The sequence below is a fragment of the Suricata suricatta genome, chromosome 6, assembly GCF_006229205.1.
Source record: "Suricata suricatta isolate VVHF042 chromosome 6, meerkat_22Aug2017_6uvM2_HiC, whole genome shotgun sequence".
Classification (NCBI taxonomy): domain Eukaryota; kingdom Metazoa; phylum Chordata; class Mammalia; order Carnivora; family Herpestidae; genus Suricata; species Suricata suricatta.
Window position 1 is genome coordinate 145,924,945 of NC_043705.1, and position 21,920 is coordinate 145,946,864.

Consider the following 21,920-nt stretch of genomic DNA (forward strand, 5'->3'; position numbering starts at 1 on the left):
GGGGGGGGGGTGGAGGGGGTGGAGGGGATGGAGGGGTGAGGCATGGAGGGGATAACGGGGGTGGAGGGGATGGAAGGGGTGGAGGGGATGGAAGGGGTGGAGGGGATGGAGGGTCGGAAGGGTGAGGCCGGGAGGGGTGAGGCGTGGAGAGGGTGGAGGGCTAGAGGGGTATGGATGGGGTAGAGGCTGGTCAAGGAGGGTAGGGCGGCTGGAGGAGGGTGCAGGGGTGGGCTGTCGCGGCCCACCCGTGGCCGGAAGCTGCGATGCCATCCGCGCCCCCACCACCCCGCTGCCCGGACCTCAGACGTCTGCGCGGCTTAAGCGGCGCTCAGTCAAGTCCCGCGTCTCTGCCCCAGGACGCATCCGACAGGCTTTGTGCTCCTTCCAAAACGCGGCTCTGGGCTGCGCAGCTGGACTGGGGACGGAGGCCCGGGCCGAGGGGAGGGACGAACGGGGCCTGCCTGTCGGGCCAGCACCCTGAACGTGACCCACCGGCGCTGCACACAGGCTCGGGGGTAAGGAGGTCCAAGGGGGCCGTGGACCCGGCCCCGCCCGCGCTCTGCGCAGCCTCGCGGGGTCGCAGACCTGTCGAGTGGCAAGTGCGGGGAAGCTGCGCAGCTCGGTCTGCCCTGCCCCGCACGGAGAGCAGGAAGCTCAACCTCTGGCGGAAGGTTCTGGAGCCCCTGGGACTCAGGTGGAGGCCGGCGTCCTCCACACGCCTCCAGAACTTAGGAGCCCCCAGGCCCCGCGTCGTGGTTCGGTCTCACCCTCTCCAGGGAAATAAACAGTGCAGAGCGAGGCTGAGGGTCGGAGGAAAGGGAGGAGCGGAGGGCGGGGTTAGGTTCCCAGACCCCAGACGGAGGATGCTGAGGCAGCCACGTGAGGGGGCGGGCATCCAAGCGAGGGGCGGGGCATCCACGCGAGGGCGCGGCCAGCCGCACACGCAGGGAGGCCGTGGGCCGCAGAGGCCCAGCCATGCGGACAAGCGGAAGCCGTCCGGGTGCGGTGTGGGCGGCGGGGCCCCTGCCCGGCGCAGGTGCATGTGAGAACAAGGAGCTGGGACACCCACCGCCCCAAAGACGTGCAGCAAACCACCATTCGGGGCACCTGCGTCAGGGCCACAGGGGCTGAAGGAAGGGGGTTGGGGAGTGAGCAGCTCACTGTGCCGTTTGCATGTTACATGGGCAGGGGACCCGGCAGCCCTCAGGCTTTGAGCAGGTGAGTTGATCAAGTGCTGTGGTGGGTCCTAGAGGAGGGACCTGGGGGCTCCTGGGAGTGCGCCCCCCCCCCCCCCCCCCCCCGCAAGCAGCTGCAGGCGTGGGGAGTGCGCATGGGTAAGGGCAGCTCTGGGGATGGGGCGGGGGGAGGGGGGGTGTAGAGAGAAGGAGGCTGAAGCCCAGGCCCTACCTACCCTGCTCAACTCTGTCCCAGGCTTCTGTCACAGCTCTCCTGGCCTTTGGCGGAGCTGTCCATCATGGTTGACGCGCCCACTCACCGGCCAGGGCCCCGGTCGTCCCAGCCCTCCTGGGCTGGGGTTCCAGGACACCCGGCACAGTCCGGCTTCCAGAATCTGGGCCAGTCACCCGTCGGTGAGATTCTTCAAGTCTCCCCAGGGTCATCAACAAGAAGGCACCCACTAAAAACCATCCTTGATTCTGTAATGAGTTGGTAACATGATCAAGGTCTAATTGTACATCTGTTACTTTCAAAACAGTTTAACACTGGTTTTCTAAAAACTGCTTCATTTTATTTAGTTTTTTTAATCCAGTATTTTTATCTGCATCTACCACTGGGTCCAGTGTCAAGTTTTCTATGTCCCTCAAGGTAAATCCTGCGTCATAAAGACAGAAAAGACCTCTCTCATGTTCAAGCCCTGTTTGTCTTCAGGCAAACACCTGGGTGTTTCTCTCGGGATCGTGGAGTGTTGAGCAGGTAAGTTCATGGTCATTTCAAGGAGATGCACTTTGCGTGGGACACAACAGCACCCCCCCCCACTGTTTATTCCACAACAAATAAAAAGAAAACTTTCCGTCCTTTGTCTCTGAGGGTAGGCTTTTGAAACATCCACGCCCGTCATTTGTTGTTATGTCTGACGTAAGTCACAACATTGGCAATTTTAACTCAATGTGTTAAAACTAAACTGCATTTCGTGGGCTTTGGAAGACCCGAGTTTTGTTCCCGAGGCCGTGGTCACTTAACATTCAGTCTGGACCCCAAATCCGTGGAGTGGCATGAAGATGTCACCTCTTTTCTTGCTGCCACTTCCTCACTGTCACTCAGACCGTGGGAGTCGAGTCCAGCCCGCAAATGTTCTTTGTCTCTCGGTTGACACTCCGCCGTCATCCACGCCGTGCTCGTAAAAAAGGGGGTGATTAAGCATCTTTCTGCACAAGTGTTACATGATGTCACAGATCTGGTACTAGGAAGGCCTGTTTCCTCTGACCAAAGAGAGTGGCCTGATCCGAACTAGACGAACAGAATGGAATTGTTAAGCAGCCCTTTGCATTGTAAGCTACATTTAATTAGAAACACACTTTAACGACCAAAATGGTAAAAATCCGAGAGATTAAAATTTGAGTGTCAATTATCATAAAATTCATCATTGTAATTCTTATTAAAACTCCGTGTTTAGATAGGTAATGATTTTATAATATGCCAATTTGCATAAGGAGCCCGGAGATGGCTTATTATTTCGATCCTCCACAATTACGGTTGCAGCCCCATACATCAGAGCTCCTAGCAATGTAAAATCACTGCGCTAATTAATAAGCCATTTACTGACTGCAGCTAGTTACGGCGGTCCTGCAGCTGACCTCACGGAAGACGGGCCATCTCTGAAGTGCTTGTGTGTAGCTGCAAACATAATGATGTGCCAGGAGGGAATCATTAAAAATAATTTACACAAGCCTTCATTTACAAGATCTTTTGATAGCGTGCTTCCCCCGGAGTTTAGATCCAGAGAGCAACCCCTACCATTTGGACAGTGCAGAGCAGGGGAGTGGAGGAGGGCACCTAAGTGGTTAATTAAGAGCCATTCGGACACCACAAGAGCCTCCTGAAAAACCCCTCTGATGTCTGCTGTGTCAAATGTCTCTCGCAGGCGAAGCCACAAGAGGCGGCAGCCATCACAGGCTAATTACCGGGGACGAGGAGCAGCTGAGAGCCACCGTCCCAGAGCCCGAGCCGCGTGTGCCCAGCTCAAGATTGAGCAAAGCAATCTTTTGTGTCGCCGGGCTGGGGAGCAGGACGACAAGGTGCAATGATCACAAATGACCGCGGCGCTCGGGGACTGGCTCTCTGGACAGACAGGGTCGAGGGTGAGAAGGACCCTTCCGTGTCCGCTTTTCGAATTTCCCCGTGATTTCTTTAGAAAATAAGTGAGAGCAAAGAATTCTGCAGAACGGGGATTCTTCAGGCTCCCTGTGGAGGAAGTCAGGCGGACACAGTGACACGTGTTTCACAAAAGGCATCAGGGTCATGGGAGGCGTGGCGTGGGGCCGGAGTGTACGCAGACAGGCACACACCGGCAGGCACAGGATGAAGTCCTCAAGACCTTGGAGTCTCGAAAAAAATGCATAGTGGTCAACGCACCGAATAATTGCAGGGGGCCGTAATGACGTAGAGGCACCCTGGAGACGGGGACCTGTCAGCAGTGAGCCGGGGGCTGCCGTAAACGCACAGCTCAGCACCGCGGGGGCTGCGACGGGAAAACGGAGCAGCGGGAGGTTGAAATAGGCACGCTCACCATAAACAACTAGAAAATGGATATTAAAACTCCGCAGGGTACACACGGGACGGCAGGCCGGTGACAACGGGGACGCTGACACTCTGGAGGTGGTCAGGAGCGGGTGACGGGACCCGACCGTTTGTGTGGACGGGACACATTCCACTAACGCATAACCACTCAGTGTCCTTGACCTCGTCATAGTCTGTGTGTCGTGCGTGGAGCAGCCGAGGCCGTTCCCCCTGTAAGAGTTTGCTCAGAAGTCGGGAAGACAGTTCCATCTGGTTCAAGGGGACCCCAGATGGCGTTTCGACGCCAGGCCCTGCCCCAGTCTGTGCCAGCTCTGCGTCCGCGGCGCCTGGGGTGCTGGAGGTTTTCAGGGTACGGAAGTACGAAGCGTGTTGTGCTGGTCTCTCGGTGAGGCGCGTGGGTGTCCCGTGCCAGCCTCTCGAAGCCCGGTCTGGGCTCCGTGCGTCGCTGCCCTGGGGAGGCTTCTGCAGAGAGACGCAGGCACGTGACTGCAGGACCTTGACTGTGAGCCCTGTCTGTGAACACTGGCTTCTACCATGGAGAAGGGACTCGAGTGTGAGGCGTCCTTTGAAGTCCAGGCAGCCATCTCCGCGACAAAAGGAAATGAGACAAAAATCAGCCCATGGCATGGGTGCCATTAATGCCCCACGGCCCTTCTGGGACACTCTGCGTGGGCCGCCGTTGTGCCTGTGCGGGCGGGTGGTGGACGCAGGTTCATCAAATCGGTCGGCCCCTGCGGTCATCCTCAGGGATGGTTCGAAGGGAGTGGTGGCCCTGCCTGAAGCCCCGGACAGGCCCCTCAGTGCCGTGCCTCACTTGGCTTTGGCACCTGTTTTGTCACAAGAGGTGGAATTATGATGAATGGAGGCCTCAGCTCACTGCCGCCTTCTGTCTGACGTGCAGGGGGCTTGGGGACACAGCGGCCGAGGTTCTCACAGCCGAGAACTCCAAAAGGTAAAATCCAACCCTCCCCAAAATGTGGGTCCCTCCAAAAGGCAGTCTGTACACAGCAAACGCCTAATAAATGTGGATGAGAATAAATGTCAGAACACGTGTGTGAATGGTGCCTAAGTCCAGCTAAAGAAGCAAATCGAAATGATTCGCCCATAACCCAAAAGAAAAATAAGGAAAGGTAAAAAATGATAAGTGTATGGGAGTTCATATAAATAATTTTAATTAAGATTATTCCCAAACCAATGGAACCCTGAAGTCATGTGTCTTCCGAGGAAATACGTTCACACTTTTAAAAATTACATACTGTTTTGCTTCAAAAAGCAAATAAAATATGCAACACATTAAGGCTTCTCTAAACTCTTCGCCGCCACCCCTTTGTCTCCGTGCTTAAGACGCGTCACCTGCTCTCCAGGCTCCCGCATCCTGCACTCTTCCGTGTCACGCTGTTGCTAGCTTGATGCAAACACTTCGACGTTCCTAACAGATAGGCGTAGGCCCACATTTTCAGTGACATGGAGAAATAAATTATCGGGGCGCCTGGGGGGCTCAGTCGGTTAAGCATCCAGCTTCAGCTCAGGTCATGATCTCAGGGTTCATGGGTTGGAGCCCTGCATCGGGCTCTGTGCTGACAGCTCGGAGCCTGGAGCTGCTTCAGATTCTGTGTCTCCCTCTCTGTCTGCCCCTCCCCCGCTTGTGCTCTGTCTCTTTCTCTCTTTGAAAAATAAAGAAACATAAAAAAATTTACAAAAAAGAAAAATAAATTATTGCATATAAATATCCAATCAATCTACACAATGCAGAGAAAAGCTAAGTGACAGTGTTGTCTCTTACCTCGTTGACGGTTTTGTGAATTTGGTTGGAAGGCTCAGTTTGACACTTATTATGAATCTTGAGCCATCAATAGACTAAGTCTATTTCTATATAATAAAAACAGGGGAAGCGTGCTTTAGAAGTGCCGAAGTGGGTTGTTTTTGCATGTGTGCTCATCCTGTGGCGCAGGAAAAGTCTAGTCTGGAGGAGTCCGGGAGATGAGGGCTTGGAGCAAAGCTACTCACTGACGCTCTTGGACGGAACAAGGCTGGCCAGCCACAGGGAAGGAAGCTCACCAAGAGGGACCAACGTCACGCCTTCCGACTGTCCCACAGCGAAGGCCGCTAGACACTTTTCAGCTGTGTGATTGCCGTTTCCAACCAAGTCCGTGCTGAACTGTTTGGTTTTTCAAAATCTGAGGTTTCGTTTCGTTTTACAGTCCTTTCCTTTGGAGGCGCCCCTCCCCCTTCCCAGGCCTCTTCAGAGACCGTCCTCCGTGCGGGCGACAGGAGAGCCACTGTGCGGAGCAGCCTTCGACCCTGCCTCCCTGGGAGCTCCAGGACCACCTGAATCGTGCTTAAGACAGAAGGATCTGCCGTCCTCCAGGGGCGCAGACAGACTTCAAAAAGTTGCAATTAAATGGGAGCTGCGGAGATTATAGGGAGATATTAACTATCATTAAGTGATTTCTGTGTGAATGAGCCAAGCATGCCTTCCCACGTCTGGCTGAAAAGGCCCCTCAAACCTGCGAGTTTAAAGGTAATTTGATAAATACCTGTACTTGTTGGGGTATTTGTCTGACAGGCAGACCGCATGTATCACCTTTACAAAGACATCCATGTGGCTAAATGCTCCGCGCGGCCGGTCCCGCCCGGCAAGCGCCAGCCTGCCTCGCAAACCCACAGGCTTCATCGGCGAGGGGGGCGACGCCTGTCTGCCCTGCTTTAGAGAAATTAGCTCAGTTTTCTTCAAATAATAAACAGAGGTTCCTGGACTGGAGAGCCAGTTCGCTAACATCCGCAGAAGCTTTTGATCTTCTGTGTTCGGTCCGAGCCTGACAGGAGGGGACAGGCGCATGGGGCCGATGACCCAGGGGACCCACGGTCACCCTCAGACCAGGGGGCGAGCCCACCAGGACCTCTGAGCCCAGGCCTGCCTGGTGGTGCTTTGGGGCAGCGGCCTCGGTGACCCTGCCCACCCCGGGGAATACGCTAGGAGCCTCCCAGAGCCGTCCAGAGTCTGTGGCCTGGACACAGTCCTCCGTGTCACCCATCACCCATACTGACCTAACAAGTCACTTCAACCTACTGGATTACGCTTTAGATAGAAGATAGATGTTTCCAGAACCATGGGCTTAAGAGCTACAGCCATGCCTACACTTGAATCAAATTCAACCGCCAGCCTCAATGTGGGCGGAATGCGCCCCGCAGAGGAGACTCCCGCATCAGGTCTTCAGACAATGCGTCTCTTCTGGAAGCCACGTCCTGCCTTTTTAGAAAGCCCTAGAAAGCAGCAGCGCACACGGGTTAATTCTGCAACCTGTTTCCCTAAGCCCTCACTGCTTCCATACACGTACCCAGAGCAAACCCGGTTTTCATTGGACAACCTGGAGCAGCCATTTTTATTTCCTTTCACTTTTACAATTAGTATTCTCTTCGTGGCCTCTTAATGAGATGAAAATGGAAGTTTCCACATTTAATACCACGTTTTCAGGCCTGCCACGCTTCGGGAGTTTTCGTGAATAAACACTGGTATCAATGGACCACCAGAAAAGGCTTTCTTCAGGGGCGTGGACTCTGTTTACAAAGCTCCCAGGGCCGTCTGTCTGTCTTTGGAAATGGGGGCAGGTGGACGGACGCCAGAGGAAGGTCCCCCCTCCGAGTCCCGAGGAAGCAGATCTTCGGACCTGCCCCTGCGGCCGCCCAAACGCACGGTGCACAGACCGGCTGTTTCCAGCCCGTGCGTAGTCTGGGTCTCAGGAAAGAAAACCTCTAGCCCAGACCCAACACCCTGTCAAGTCATGACTACTTTCAGGAAAGGCCGGTGTGCCCTGCAGCGTTGGGTCCTCACTAAGTACACGTGCTCTCCTTTGGAGTCTGCGGTGCCAGACGCGGAGGAAAACCCCATTCCCCCTGCCCTCCGGGAAGACGGAGCTCCCGGGCTGATGTGATGATGCCAAGCCAACGACAAAGCCATTCTCTGCCTTGTTGAGTCACATAAAATTGGTTCATGATTTCCGGAAAACTGTAACTATCCAACAGCTTAAATTCAGACAAGATTGGAGATTTGGTTCTTGTTTTGTTTTGTTTTTAGTAACAGCCAGGTAGAGGGAAGGCCGTTTTCCAATGAACAGAAGAAGAGTCCTTATTTTCAGGAAGGCGGTGGCGGGCCGGGGGCGCGTGGCGGGGCCGCACTGCCATCCGCCCAGTTTCCGTCCACCCTGGGTTTGCCCCAGGGTTCGGGAACCTGAAAAGGCCGTATCCAATTATTTTAAGCAGTAATAAAAACAGCAGCCTTCCATCCGGGCTCCGCATGGGAGGAAGGGAAGCCATGTAAATGATTTCTATGGCGAATTGCGTTGGCCGCAGAGCCCTGCCAGTCAAGTCGGGAGGGACGCGCAGATGCGCGCTGTGCCAGGTGACAGTTTTGCTCAGGATGACGGCCCTCCCCCGTTTTAAGTTATGAAAACATCTTCAGCAAGGGAGCTCAGGCGGGTGACCGGCCCGTAGTCCGCTTCCAGTTTCAAGGGCGAGGGTGCCGTCCACCTCCACCCCTTACTGAGGACGCGGTTATGGGTCGGGGTCAGGAGCTGAGCAGAGAAGGAAGATCCGGATAGGTTTGTAACCAACTGCTTTGAGTCGTCACATCGTGTACGAAAACGTTTTAGAAGTTTTGCTTGTCGTCTGTGGTTTAAGACACGAATCCGCCGGCTGGCAGCGCAAACGAATGCGCCTTCCCGGGCTCCCGGCGCGGCCCCCGCAGCTGCGTGGCCGTGCGCTCCCTCGGTCCAGAGAAACGCGAATCTAATTAGTGGCTTGGCACTAGGTGCACAACGTAACTGCACTTCTTATCATCGGACAATGAAAGCGTCAGCTCGGAGGGAGAAAGTGAGAGCTGCATCCACTTTTGTCTATTTACTTGCAAATGTCTCCTGAGCACTCACCACACACACACACACACACACACACACACACGCGCGCGGCAGGTGAGACCCAGATCTGGAGAAGCCCAGCTTCCTTCCCTGGAGAACGCCAGCTCGTGTGAACACACATATGCACACGCGTGTGCATCCCAGGAGGCTCCCTGTGGAAATGCCAGCAATGGTCATTTCTGAGTCAGGCATCATGGCATTTTCTTTTTCTTTGCTCTGTTTGTCTTACTTTGTTCCTTCCTCCAGAGAGCAATCCCTACTTCTCCTGCCAGAAGAAGCCACCACCACGGAAGTGTTTCTGAGAGGCCAGTTCTGAGCAAGGGGCCAAGGGGGTGGAAGGAGACGGGGTCCCGCCCAGCTGAGGGGGCAAGGGGAAGTCCCGGAGCCGCCAGTGGGGACAAGCCTTAGAACGGGCTCTGGTCCTGTGAGCTGCACCCCTGCATGAGCCCGCCCTGGGCAGGCAGCTCCAGCCTCCCAGGACCCAGCAGCTCCAAGAGGAGCAGAGGCGGTGGGAGCCGGCCACCACGGGGAGCAGGCTCACACCGCACAGCGTCACTTTCTCCCTCCATTACCCCTGATGCCACCCACGGGTTTTTGTTTTCCGATTTGACTTTCAGATGCTCCTTACAATATGAAGTCCCAGATGGAATGATATTCACCAACCTCAAAATAAAATCAAAGCTCAAATTCCAAAATCAACTTAAAGTGGTCATCAAAAGTGATCTGATCTGCACATTTGGTTTTCTGTCTCTGATCGAAGCATATTCTTAATACATTTAAACTTAATGCACTTAATATATTTGCATTTAAGCACATTCTTAATTCTGTTTCTTATAGTTAAGTATACTCTCTCTCTGGATGTCTCTCTCCAACTTGACTCTGGAGAGAGCTACTGGAAGGGAAACTATGAAGCAGTGTGCCGTAGATACAGCCGAGTCTGTCCGCACGGCCCTGCGGAAGGAGCCTGACCGTCCCCTGGGAACACTCCCGTGGGTCAGGACAATCCCGTACCATGGGTGTTCTTGCTGCCCATGCCCACATTAGGACTCAGCAATGTCAGCATTGTCATAAAAATGGTCCCGATAAGTCAAAGGATGAGCAGCGCTTAAGAGGGAAAGGTCATTTTAGAAGAAAAGCAAACAGAAACCTGGCATAAACCTGCTGTCAAGTATTGAATTTGCTAAAAATAAAAACTCAGTTATTTTTTATTTCAGGAGCGTATACAGGGCATGGCTACTGCCAGTCAAAGGCCGCATTGCCCCGGCTCCCGGCGCATCAGAAAAGTGGAAATCCAAGGAGTTTGGGGGACATCTGCCCCAATCGCCTCTGGGACCCGGTCCATGCAGCAAGGCCGTCCAGAAAATTCCCGAGGACGGACTGCCACCAGCCTCACCACCCACCTCACGTTCAACGCAGTCAGAAAATTTCTAATCCCTTTGACGTCTGTGTGTTTTGAGAGGACAGGCGTATATTTATAGGAGTTTATGCAGCTTTAACACTCAATACTTAACGGGCGTTGAGATGAGCAAGTTGCGATTTTATAAAAGAGGTGTTCTCAGTCACAAGGTGCCGTGTGTTCCACGCTGTAATCTCATTTAAATCAGATAATGAATGCAGTAATGAAGAGTAAAATCCCGATATGCACGTCTGTGCCTCTCTTAATCTACGTGTGATTTTTAAATAGTATTTCCTAAGAGCCTATTCTTTTATTTGATGAAACTTGTTTCAGAGCTCAAGTGTAAGGATCCTTTAGGATCTGCTTTTGTGAAGTCAGATATTTTTCTTATCCAAAGAGGATTTGTCAGGTCCTGTGCTCTTGTTGTTTACATGAATAATAATAATTATAATCATGGCGTAGGTGGTGCTAATAACACGTGCATCATGTCTTCCCCTCACTTAAAACACTGATGAGAAAGAATCATTTAAAATAACTCCTGAATATAAAGAAACAAATTCAGACAAATTAATAAGGAAATAAATTTCTGGTGGTTTGTGTTAACATTGTGTACCTCTCCCTGGCATGTCTGGTTGCTTAGCACCCTACTGTGGCCGCCGTGATCCTGGAAGACCGGGAATTATCATTTGAGCATAAAAAACAAAACATCCAGGGGCTCAGGCACCCTGTCACTCTCTGCTCCTCTGAAAACGGAGCCGTGTCTATCCACCCACTCCTTACACACCATTAAGTGAACACCTAGTATGTTCAAAGCATTTGATAGATGAATTATGGAAGACGGAAGCAGGCCCTTGTCCATGAGCAGGAAGTGAGCTTATAATGATACGGATCCGAACCCACGTTGAGGACAGTCGAGTTCTAGAACGTCCGCCTCTTTCCTCATGGACAGACAAGAGCTGAGGAAAGGGTAATAAATCTACAGTGAGACATTTAGGGAAATGAGACGATGGAATTTCTCTCTTCTTAATTTTCCATTGTTTTGATTTTATACCTTTTCTTTTAGGCACGTGTAGCGACATTATCATTGAGAACAAACTTTCTTCTCTTCATCTTCAAAGAACAAGTTATCTTCTTTCTGGATTTGGACTTGATTTTCCAGCTTCAGAAAGGCTGCCACAGCGGCCCTGATGCTCCAGGTAGAACTTGGGGACGTCCACGACCTCATCCGTATCGGTGCCCATGGGTGGTCTCGCCCCCCGGTGGGGGGCACGGAGCGGGGGCGGCACCAGGACAGTGCCCGGCAGCAGGAAGGCACCACAGAGAAGCCCTGCCCATCTGCCTCGCACTTTGGCCTCTGGTGGCTGTGGTCAGTGGCCGCAGCAAAGCCATCGTGGAGAAGAGAGAGGACACACCTGGGACCATCACAGGGGCTCAGATGACACGGTTTTGGGGGGGGCTGCACACCAGCACAGTGTGTCCAGGGAGGTGATGCTTTTGCTTTCTGTTTGTTGTCTGCTTATTTCTCAGTTCCAGAACGTCAAGGGCCAGAGCCCCAGAGTCCCGGGGAAACTTGCCCGATGGCCGGCGCAGAACAACCAGACCTCCGGCCCGCCTCCCCGCCTTCCTTCCCGGCACAAAAGCCATCAGGGAAGACAGCGCCGCCTGAGATCCATCCTGCAAACTCAGGACGAGGGAAGGAAAATCACAGTTTGACAGGAATTTATAAATACGGCCTCGGTAAGCATATCATCACTCATAACACCGTTAAATCTATTTCAATAAACAAAAACATGCTTTACTTATTCCAGGAATTCTTTGTGAAAGGAAAACATTATGTGAAAAATAAAGTGTTATTGCAAACACAGTTAAAATCTGGAGTGAGGTTTTGAATAAACAAATTCAATTGCGGTGGAATATAGTGTGCCTCAGAGCCATTTCTTGACAAAACAGCCATCTTATTTACACGCTTCACAATACCCCACCACGGATGTCGAAGGAAAAAAATAAGGAGAAAAATAATTAGCATATTAATCTTTTTTATGCCGCCATCTTTCAGATCCAGAAGACCATGGTGTAATTTAAATCTAAACGCTTTCCTGGCATTAGAATTCATTTTAGACGGGTCAATTGTTCCATAATAAAGGGATAGAAGGTGTACTTCATGCAAGAGATTTATGTTTGCCATTTGTTCATATTCATGTGCTACTGAATACCCTCAATTCAAATGGTGATGGCTGTTCATATCAGCCGGGCGCCAGCCACACAGATCACTAACCGGCAGCAATGAATTTCATTTGCAGGACAAAAAATACGGCGAAATTAACTCCAACAGTTTATTGATTTTTGCTTAACAGAACCCAGTATAACAGCTCTATTGCCCTCATAATGATTAGTGACAAAAGTTTAATTAAGCAATTATGAAGCCAATAATAGAGTTGTCTGGCCCGCACAGCTCCAGCCCGTTCAGGACTTATCTCCCTCTTGCACATCAGAGCAGCTGGAATGTGCTCGAGGAGATTAATGCTGGAGAACACAGATGCCTACTTTAATTCTGCTTCATGATGCCGTTTGAATGGGGACGGGAACACAGCTCCCCTTTATCAAATTACAAGTCCGCTTTTCATGAATATGTAGTTTAAAAAAAAACCTAGTTGTGGCTTCAAGGTGTAATTATAAAGACATACAACAAAAATGACACACAATTCTGTCTTAGTAATCCCTGCTATGAAATATGCATGATAATGTATTACTGAATAAAGACTTAACAGCGTTCTAAGAGGCTTTGCCATTGTGCTGTTATGCAAACAATTGGCAGTTTTTCCAAATGTTATGTGAGATACTGTCTGACCTTACATCTTTGTTTTTCTTCCTCTTAAATGTATTGTTTCAGGCTTATTGTATTGTTATTTGTCTATAATGCCATTAAACCCGTCTTATCTGTTTGTAAGAATTCCCAATTTATTACGTCCGCTTAAACGTGTGGATGTAAAAATGTGAGCTGCTTCCCACAAAACCCATGCTCTGTCCCGGACCCCGCGATCGGAGCCCTTGGAGAGGCCTCCGGGCCTCCCGCGCCCTGACCGCTCTGCCTCGCGAGGATCCTGCTTCCTCAAAATGCCTTCACTCGGGAGAAGGAGCCCAGTTTGCCTGCCTCGGAGGCAGCCAAGGATCTTAACCAATTTGCTGGCCCTTCTTTTTTCTCCAGAAGAAGAAAAGGCCACCCCTTCTCCCTAAAGAAGGAAATAATTTCTCCTCCCCCGCCCCCCCCCCCCCCCCCCCCCCCCCCCCCCCCCCCCCCCCCCCCCCCGCAGAAGCTCGTTTGGGAGCAGGTAAGAGACAGGTGTGTAGGTCGGTAAATACACAGGCTAGAAATCCTGTTTTCAAACCTGAATTGCTACGTTTCCTTTAATAAAACATAAAACAAATTCACCCGTGGGTTTTTGTCACTAATAAAATGTGCCTTATCCGAATGATGGTGATTTATTTTATCAAATCCCGGAAAAGACATTAGTCTTGCCGGAACTGCCTGAAACAGCTGGCTGGCATAGACCGGGCAGCAGCCGGCCGAGAGTCCGAGGAGGTTTCCCTACCACCCGCATGGACAGCCTGTCCGGGTCCCCCTCCGCAGAGCACGGTCGCACGGCCCCCTCGGCCGATCGGGGACCGTGGGGCGTGCAGTGGGCGCTCACCCCCCGAGCTGCACCAAAGAGGAGGCTGTGCCCGGTGCTCCTCGGAGGATTAGAGCGGACGTACCCCCAGAGTTGGCTCTTAATTGCACAACATGTCTTTTTTGTATCTGTAGCAATTATCAAGGCTACCTAGGAAGGCTTTGCCTTTATCTGCAAACCCCATCAAGGCAGGAGTCGAAGCGGAAGCCTGCAAATGGAGAGGGTCCGGGCTACAGCAGTGGGATGGTCAGAAGGATGCAGGGCATGCTCCCCCTCAGCCCCCACCTGCTACTTGTTCGTGGGGGGTCATGTGGAGCAGCACAAGCTAAGTGTACCCCGTTTAAACCCCCGGAAGTGAAAGAACTCTGTGACCGCCCCCGCCCCCGCCCGGTTCTGTGTGAAGCTCCTTGCTTTGAGTGCCATCTTCAGAGAGAACTGTGTGTCCCGGCAGGCGGATCGGTTGGGGGGGGGAGGGCAGCACAGAATCGACGTCTTAATTCTTCACCTTTTCTCGCTGTTGGCGACGCCATGCCACAGCTGCCCAGGAAAGTGATTCCAGAACATCTTGAGTGCTTGCCCCATGTCCACCCTCTGAGACAAGAAAACCGAAAGAGTACAGTGACAAAGGGTTTTGTTTTGTTTTGTTTTGTTTTGTTTTGATTTAAATCTATCCCTTTGGTATTCATTAAGGTGACTCAACCTCTAAAGAACTGAAAGAAAATCCCAGGATATTAGGAAGGACATGATGTTCTTCTGTTTGTTAATTGCTAGAATTTCCAAACTCTGTCGCTGGATGTCTGAGTCCGTGGAAGCCTAGCAAAGCTCTTCCTTAGAGGCCGGAAGGGCAGGTGTCCCCGTGCCAAAGCTGCGAAGGACTCCCTCCGGGAGCATGCGCAGCCGTGCCTCACACGAGGAACCTTAGATTAAATTGCCGTAAGCACTGAAGGATTTGCCAAAATAACAGTGGCTACGTTTTTATGGCTCTTAAAAATCTGAATTATCAAGAATGGACGGTCATTTCACGTCTGCCGGCTTCACACAGCCCCCGAGTGGGCGCTTCATTCATTTGTTGGCCCTTGAAAGTCACAGTAAGACTCGTGCTTTCCCGAAGTCTGATCTGCGGAGACGCAAATCAAACTTCCCGTCCGTCCAGAAGGCTCTGAGGGTCGGGAGCTCACAGCCTGCGTGCAGCGCGCCTGCATGAGTCCTCCTGGGGGAATGTTTAACCATTTGATAATTAGCTCAGCCCTACCTGTGACGAGTTGTGAATTGTTTAACTACAGAACGCCATCCTAATGACTCTTTCTGGAGAGGTCTAACAATAATTCACTTGTTCTGGAGACACAAAATGATGTTAGTAATTAAGTAAAGAAAGATCGCACGTGAGCGTATTGTTTTGACAACGGTATAGAAAATCGCCGATGCCTGTGATGTGGAATTTGCCGGTGGCATTTTACTAACAAGCGTGGCACCCCGCGCGCCGCAGTGAGGCTGGGGGTCGCTCGCAGAGCGCCACCGTGCACGTGCGCCAGTTAGGTCTCCGGGCATGGGTGGCACGGCTCGAAACCCAAGCGCGTCCGTTTCCACATGGAATCGCCTGTCTTGTGATGAGACTGTTCCTTCTCCCCGCGTCCCTGCTTCTCTCCGATGCAGCCAGGAAACGCGGTGAAGGCCTTCGAGCCCCCGGCTGGAATTAACAAAGAACTCTTTTCAGCATTCTGGGTGTGGGCAAGGCCCCTCTCCTGGCACACTCACTCTGCCCCCTTTTCTTCATCCCACGGCCTCCCGTTACAAAGGGTTTTGTTTGTTTGTTTGCATTTCTTGGTTGCCGAGCGATGATTAATGGCAATTTGCTGTTATTATCAAAGGATTTTAAAAGAAGGATGACGATTTTAATTTCGCATACCCGGGCCATCGCTTCACCTGACGAACGTAGACCGGCTCACCCTCGATAATCACTGAATCCTGAGCAGTTCAAATGGTGAGATGCGCGTCCAATCTGCAAATTAAATAGCAGGCGCCCCGATAGTAACGCATTAAGCAGCATTGGCTTGGGAACGCCGGTGAGTCTGAGACAGAAATTCTATCAATCCAATATACTTGTTCTTTCATGAGCTCGCCCACGTTTTATTGTGAAGACTAGCAGATGAAGAATACAACTGTTTGCTAATAGGACTCACGTCTTGTTATGGTGCTGATTTTCCGTTTTCCGTAACTCACCATGATTACTTTTTTAGAAGCTTTCCCTTCTCCCCAGCTGATGCTTCCCTAGTTAGGCAGCATTAATGACACTTCAGTCATCCTGGCTTTCAAGACGGGTCCTTCCACCGCGAACAGAGAGTTGACATTTCCTGACATTTTCCCAACTAATTACAGGACAAATAATTAAGCATGTTCTCGTATGTAACAAATGAAGGCAAAAGCCGTCTGTCAAGGCTGGTGATTGATGACACTCCGGGAGACTTTATCTGATGGGTCCTGCCATGTGACGGAGGGGACGCAAATTTATTAGAATGAACAATGCAAATTCTCAGTCATCTTACCCAGTTACGCGCCAAAGCAATATCCATGTCAAGGTGAATGTGACAATGAAAGCAAAATATTTGCATTTTGTGGAGCAGGTTGAAGGGGAAATCAGAGGGAGAAGATGACAGGCCTAATTATTTTGGCTCATACAGGCTAGGACAGCTGTTTCTGGTGTCCTGTACAAGGCTGTCACACAGGTAACTAAATAGGTCTGCATATAAGTCTGTATCCAACACTCCTGAGATGTCTACCACTAATGACCAACGCTAATGTTACTGCCATCCCCGGAAAACAGAAAATGTGTCACCGCGCACCTTCTGTATGGCAGTCAACATTTCGCTACATAATTACTTGTTAGTGAATTAATTCCTATCTGTCAGTATGTACGCCAGTGTCATTTTTAGACCATTACAAAATTATGCCATCACTATAGCAACTGCAAGCACAGTTAAAAGGCAAAGAGTTCAGACACCCAGGGAAAGTGCCTAGTTAGGCAGGAGATGATAATGTAAAACCCAAGTCATCACCTCATGCCCACCAGCCTAATTTTCTTTATTTGGATTATGTGTTTGATCGATGACGAAGAAGCAGATTTCAGGTTTCCGATTTTAATCCGCGACTCATCTCTCCCGTAATTAAAACCACGGCCCGCAACAGCGTCTCTCTGAAGGAGGGTCCCCCCCACACTGTCAAGGCAATTAATTGGGTGCTTAGAAGTGACACGCTGGATGCAGAGCCCGGTCCCGGAGCCCGGATGCAGACGGGGCCGCGTGCGGACGCGCCCGCCCGCCTCCCCTCTCCTGCTTCAGCCGCGAAGAGTTTCTATGGAGTCTGTACTCAGATTCCTGCCCGCTTTCCTCTGCCTCCTTTGTGCACACGTTCCATTTGCTCCTAAGGGCTGCCAGCCTGGCTCTCGGGCTCCTTCCCGCTCAGCAATTCCAGATGCCGTCACTTGCTCGGTCTCTCCGGCTTTATTCAAATCAAGACGCTACAGGATTCAGATTCTGTCTGCATTGAGAACAGTCGGCAACCTTTCGGACCCTAAATGCCCCTGGAGAAATCCATTTTAAGACAGACAGGGAGAGAGAGAGAGACAGAGAGAGACAGACAGAGAGAGATTGATTATGAATAACAAAAAAATTAAAATAAAAATTTTTAAACCTTCAGATTTGAAATAGGAAACTAGAAAATGTAAAATAGGAAACCAAATCCATGTGCATTGATTTTTCTTTTTTTAATTAATTAAAACGTTACCAGGCTGGAAATGAACAGCTCCACTAAGCTACCCACACAAATTCATCACGTCTGTCTGTAAAGCAAGGTCACTTCTGTTAAGTGCAAATATTTTACTGGGAAATGTAAGGATGTCCGGCACCCATAGGGCTCAAAACCACGTCTTTGAGCCCCAGTGATTCAGTGAAAAGCTTCTGTGAAAGAGGGAATTTGAAAACCAGGAAGACACACATAACGTAGGCAGTGCTTTAGAAATGCGGTCCCCCGGCCGCCCCTACTTTCTGTGACCCGCGCTGGCTCCTGCTGAGCACCCCAGAGTGCAGGGGGAGGCACGGGTGTTCGGAGGGGCAGGGGTGTGCCGTTCGCTGGTGCGTTCGGAACGCAGACGGGGCACGTGGGGGTGTCGGGTGCAGAGGCGCCCTCCCAACAACGGGGGTGGAATGAGACAGCAGGGCAGGACCCTCTGAGGAAAGTGTGCACACAGGCTGCCGCCCATGGGGACAAAAGAGGAGAGGACGGCCCCCAGCCGCAGGGGGGCCGCTGGGAGCGCGGGGCGGCCAGCCTGTCACTGTCCCAGCTCTCTGACATCACCTCTGAGGAAGGCCACGTCCCTCTGCCGCCTGTGCCCCCAGCGCGAAGGCAGTAAATCTGAGCGGCACAGAGCCTGACCGCACGGGCCATCCCTCCGACACGGGGGCGACACGGGTCCAGCCCGGCTCTGCTCAGGGGGGGCGAGCCCGCGGTGCCTGGGGTCCCCGCGGAATCCCAAACGGGCAGAAATCAACACTTCCCCTGCAAGGGTCTCCGGAGTGCTCCCTTCTGACAGTGCCATTGACAGCTGTTAACACAGAAGCAGCGGAGGAGGCCAGGCCTCTTGTAGAAGATTCCCTGACGCCGCGTGTTTCTGGGGCTCCGGGGGCCCCGAGGGGACCTGAGCTCCTGGCCACCACAGGCCTCTCGGCCCCAGGTCCCGGAGCGCCGGACCCAGGAGGACAGGCCTTAATGTGTCTGAAACCTACTCTGCCCAAGTTCCGCACATCATGACTAATCCCGAACCGATCACTTTACGCAGAAGTATCTGTTATTTGTAATTTGCGGAAGGGCAGTTGGTGACGGGCAGAGAGTCTGGGTCCACTGTGTCATTAAGCAGCAGGTTTTGGGCCATGTAAATACCCAAGAATCTTGACGGAGATTGTATCCAAATTTGATACAAGGAGCCAATGAGATCGCTCGTGCCTAATGACCCTACCCCTCCTAATTAATGCATCTGCTACATTACATGTTAAGAAGTGACCATTGTGTAATACACTTTGAAATATGCACAAGCTAATGGGATAAGATACAAAAATTATTATGCTGACGGTAAATCATATTACATTCCTAATAAGCATTAACTAGATAACTAGGTCAAAGCAGTATTATCTTAATTGATTTTTCAAAAGAAACCTGACAGAAAAATGTCAATGCTCGAATATTTCTTCATGCATCATTAAAACAAGATTGGCTTTTAACAAAAGAAGAGCCCTTCACAGAATTGATTCTTGCCTCTGGCTGCCTGGAAGTGAGTGTATTACATAAAAATCTATACAGGATATTAAAACAACACCGCTCTGGAAGACAGTTACAATTAAAAGCTGACACCCCCCAATGTGAGGGCCACCGAGGCTCGCCAGCAAGTACCTGAGCGTGTCCCTCGCCCGTGCGGCCGGTGCAGGAGGACCAGACGCTCTGTGCGCGGAGGGAAGGATCCCGATTCGGGAGTTTCCAATTAAAGCCGGGCCCCTGTCACTGATCGGCTTCCTTGCTAAACAGTCAGGCAGGGTTATTTGGAAACCCGCCAACAGTCCCGGGGGTGCAGCTGGGCTGTGCCGCGGCCGGAGCGCGTCACACGGCCTCCCGCGGGTCGTGCCGCACAGGGGCACCCAGTCCCCAGCACCCAGCCCAGAAGGGGCGCCCCGCGTAGGCCCGGAGGACGGTCCCCTGGGGCAAGTCCCGCCGGTTCACGAGGGTTCCGCTCTCGGTGGCCCCCGCGCTCGCCTCGGACACGCAAGGCAGACGCCCCGCTCCTGGCGGGGGCGGGAGGCTGACCCTCCTCCTGACAATGGACCCTCATACTTCATCTCTCTGCTGTTTTCTCGGGCTGAATCCAGATCATTCCATGTGCCTGTGAGTCCATGAAGAAGGATGTACATGGAGTTTGTTATTAGCCTTGAAGATGACCCCCAAATGTCTGTCATACCCCAAGAGCCTGGCCAAGCCTCTCCCGGGGGCGCCAGGTGCAGGGGGTGCTCCCCCTGAAAAGGGGTTTTGTAGGTTACACAGGAGGCTTCGCTCTGAGGCCATTTTAGGTGCCAGCTACAGGCTTGCTATCTACCCGTGGGCGAGGTGTAAACACTCCCGGGAAAAACAAGGTGAACCTCCATATTATTTTTTGTTATTTTAACTTTAGGCAGAAGGTACATAGAAAATAGCACGTCTAGACAGGCCTGGGCGGCTCAGTGGGTTGAGTGTCCAACTGCGGCTCAGGTCACGATCTCCTGGTTCATGAGTTCATTCCCACATCAGGCTCCGAGCTGGCAGCATGGAACCTGCCTGGCACTCTCTCTCCCTCTCTCCACGCCTCCTCTGCTCTCTCTGTCTCTCAAAATAAACTTAAAACAAAATTTTAAAAAGACTTGTTCATAGCAATTTTCTTCTAAAATGCCTTTCATGAGGAGCCGCTGGGGGGCTCAGCTGGCTAAGTGTCTGACTCCTGATCATGGCTCAGGTCACGGTCTCACGGTAGTTGGGATAGAGCCCCGCGGCGGGCTCTGAGCAGATGGTGCAGACTCTTCCCGGGATTCTCTCTCTCTGTCTCTCTCTCTGCCCCTGCCCTGCGCGCTCTCTCTCTCAAATAAATACATTTTACAAAATAAAGAAAATAAAATGCCTTGCATGATTCATTGCTGTCATTAATGCAGGACGCACAAGATTGGATTCCATCTCTCTCAGGGGCCTGCAGACCCCTAACAGCCCCGTTTCCTAAGCGCCTGTGCGGGGCAGGCCTGGGCACGGAATGACGGGGCAGGAGAGTCTTACGCAGGAGGAGCAGGGGCCCGGGGAGCCCGGGGTGCCACCCAGCCTCAAGGGCGGGCAGGTGCGTGAACGGAACAGGATGGCCAGCAGCTTCATGTTCCAGGCAGCAAACAAGCTCTGGAAAGATCTGTCTTTACTGGGGAAGAGCTTCATGGGGGGAAGGGGCTCCTTCCCACCTGGGGGGGGGGTTGCCACATGCAAGCTCTGGGGGCCCCAGAGGCCACGCCAGGACCGGGAAACGAGGCCCCTTGGCCACACGTGGACTTGGTGGAGTGACGGCCAGCAGCTCTCCCATCTCTGCTCCTGGTGGGAAGGAGGGAGGGGCCCCGGGAACCCCAGGCGCATCCCTCAGCCCCGGGTGCCCACCCCCAGGCCCCAGGAAGACAGCCCAGGTCCTGCGGCCTCACCGATCCCGGCTATTTCGACTTCACATGCTGCTTTCCCGCCCAAGAGAGGCACCCCCACCCCTGCACGGAGGTCCGCTGGGTGCTGGGCTTGCAGGGGGCAGGTCACTGCCGCCAGGATTAGCTGGGACCCTCTGCTGCTTCGCTGAGCGGCGGTGACCGCTCCCAGGAGCCCGAGACCGTGTCAGGCCCCCAGGCCCCCCGCACCTTCCTGTGCGCTCAGCGATCCAGACGCCCTGGCCCGAGGCCCTGACTGAGTCCCCAGAATCTCCAACCACGTGGCCCGTGCAGCCCCCGGGTTCATTAGCCTCCTGCACCCCTGAGTAGGTTTACCTCCGATCCAGGGAAGACGCCCCCTCACGTCCTTAGTGCTGGGTCGGATCTCGTACTGATCACTTCATGTTGGTCCTGCAGGCTTCTTCCCATCACGAATGATTTGAGTCCAGAAAAATCTCTGCCTGGTCAAGAGCCTGCCAGTATGGCCAAGACCTGATGGGTAAGCTGTCTCAGGTACAGGACAGTGGTCGGCTTTACTTCTTCTGGGTTTTTTTTTTTAACGTTTATTTATTTTTGAGGGAGAGAGAGAGACAGAGTGTGAAGAAGAGAGGGGCAGAGAGAGGGAGACACAGAATCCAAAGCGGGTTCCAGGCTCTGAGCTGTCAGCACAGAGCCCAACGAGGGGCTTGAACTCACAAACGCTGAGTCACGACCTGCGCCGAAGCCGGACACTCAACCGACTGAGCCACCCAGGTGCCCCGTGGGCTTTATTTCTCAAGAATTTCCCGGCTTCTCCAATAAAACTATATTTTAAAAACATGAACCAGATTTTTTAAAGTTCTACCAAGTTTAATAGTAGAAAACTCACTGAAAATAAACTCCGACAGAGAGAATCACATACACTCCTATTAAAGTTTTAATTCATTTATTTTCAAATTAATGCATACAAACA